This window comes from Danio aesculapii, chromosome 20, assembly GCF_903798145.1.
Source record: "Danio aesculapii chromosome 20, fDanAes4.1, whole genome shotgun sequence".
Taxonomy (NCBI): Eukaryota; Metazoa; Chordata; class Actinopteri; order Cypriniformes; family Danionidae; genus Danio; species Danio aesculapii.
In genome coordinates this window covers 10,145,769-10,148,115 of record NC_079454.1, presented here as the reverse complement: position 1 = coordinate 10,148,115, position 2,347 = coordinate 10,145,769, and the positions used below count along the sequence as shown (strand labels likewise).

Genomic DNA, 2,347 nt, shown 5'->3' with positions numbered 1-2,347 from the left:
CTCAATATTTGGACGCCACGAACCACTTAAGTGAATGACTACTTGTCACTTTTACTAAAACGAAGGTAAGGCGGCCAAATCGGCCCTAGGCTCCGAACGGACGCCTTCGGGGGTGCCCAAGCTCTTCGTGGGTCACTCCCGGCACTCCAGGTGGCTGACTGTGAAGATGTCTCTGGTTCCCGGACAAAAGCCACCAGGGGCTCTCTTAACGCGTGTTCCTTGACTGGAAAACTGAACGAGAAAAGAGCAGCGCTGCCTCTGCCATGTCTGGAACTACCGCATGAACTCTATCTTGAACCTCTGTGCTCAGGGGAGAGCGCGAACGCAGTCCCCCACTACCAGAAATTATGCAGTCGAGATTCCCACATTTGGGGAATTCGCAGGGGTCAGCATGACCGGAGTGCAATGGCCAAGCCTCGCTCTGGGTGAACCACCTTTCTGATCATGGTATCTCCCCTGCCAGGTAAGTATGAGTTGCTGGACGGAGCAAATGGCGCAGCCGTTTTCTATCGGCCATCTTTCCTGACGGTGATGCCCAGCCACCGAGCATGGGGAATGGGCCAGCAACCCCAGTCTCCTGACGGCGCTGTACTTGCAGCAGACGTGCCTGTGCCTGCAAACTACTTGCTAGTAACTGTGGCAACCGATAAAGAACGTGAGCTTCCACCAAATGTTCGCTTTGTGTTTTGTCATCAGTTGGGACTGCCAATGCATGGTTTCCGTGGGACGCACTCGATTTGGGAATAGCAGACACTATAAGGGGAGGGGAGGGGAGTGTGCTTTCGGTTCGTTCTTTCTTTTCCGCTGCCTGCTTTCTTTCTCTACAGATGCCTTCTTTTTCTCTGGTTAGTTGTTGAGTTGGTCGATTTTGACAGGTCGGCCTCCTGCTTTGCTGCGGTTCGGGCCGTCTTTGCCTAGAGCTCCGTGCTTTGCACTCTTGCCTATTATATGTTCTGTTCCATTTTCTTACGTCAGACTGTCAGCACAGCGCTCAAACGACATGGCTTGAAGAACAACGCGGGATCTACAAACGTTCCGGAAGAGAACTTCACGAACAAAAGCGGAAGCGTTGACTAAACAACCTCCCGCTGCAACCAGCTTACATCCCTGAGACAGGAAACCACAGGTGGCTGACTGTGAAGATGTCTCTGGTTCCCGGACAAAAGCCACCGGGGGCTCTCTTAACGCGTGTTCCTTGACTGGAAAACTGAACGAGAAAAGAGCAGCGCTGCCCCTGCCATGTCTGGAACTACTGCATGAACTCTATCTTGAACCTCTGTGCTCAGGGGAGAGCGCGAACGCAGTCCCCCACTACCAGAAATTATGCAGTCGAGATTCCCACATTTGGGGAATTCGCAGACGTCTGCCCAAGGAACGTGCAATGTCAACTATAGACTTTAGACTCTCGTCCAATGAAAAGCCGCGATTGTGTAAAGTTTGATTAGGCCCTGGGCCAATCGGAGGGCTGCATTGTCTTAAGTTTAAAATCACGGCCAATCAGCGCTGAGAATTTTCTAAAGTTTCTCTCACTCTGGATGCTCACAATTTATCGGGTCAGAGAGTTCATCTGCTGTCGAGATAAATTCATATGCTGAAGTGATTTCGTGTGGTAAGTTATTTTTATACTGTTATATTGATGCACAGTATGTTTTGGTCACGGCACGTTTGAAATATCTCACTCTTCGTGCAGTATTCGTGAGGCTGCGCCTTCAAAAAGTACACCTGTCGTAGAGATTTTGTGTGATAAGTTATTTTTAAATGGTTATATTGAGGCACAGTATGTTTTGCTCACATCACGTTTGAAATATTTCACTCCATGCAGCATTTTGTCTGTTTGTGAGGCTGCGCTGTCAAAAAGTACACCTGTCGTGGTGATTTATAGAGGTAGGTTATTTTTATCCTGTTCTGATAAACTGTATGTTTTGCTCACATCACGTTTGATATATTTTACTGTGTGTGTAGTATTTTGTCTGTGTGTGTGACGCTGCGCCGTCAGACGTTCACCCATTTCAGAGATTTTGTGTGGTAAGCTATTTTTATTGTTATATTAATGCTAAGATCACATCATGTTTGAAATCTCTCACTCTTTGTGCAGTGTTTGGTCTGTGCTGGTGACGCTGTGCCGTCAGAAAGTTCACCTGTCCTAGATATTTCGTGTGGTAAGTTGATTTTATACTGTGATATTACTTAAATGCATATTTGGTTGCACAAAACCTGAAAAAGTTTAGCTTTTGTATTATTTTCGGCGCTCGCGTCGGTTTGATAGCTCCGTATACATAGTAAACAGTTGTTTCATTAGCAACAAACATGCTAATAAATAAATATCCCTTTATATATAGCAATATAT

General features: G+C 46.8%; 1 non-coding gene across 1 annotated transcript; it reads right to left on the bottom strand.

Moving 5' to 3' along the window:
* Window positions 1-307: 307 nt before the first annotated feature.
* LOC130213888 (U1 spliceosomal RNA) lies at window positions 308-471 on the bottom strand. The gene has a single exon (XR_008835540.1). It is a non-coding gene; the product is annotated as a U1 spliceosomal RNA (small nuclear RNA).
* Between the last annotated feature and the right edge of the window lie 1,876 nt (window positions 472-2,347).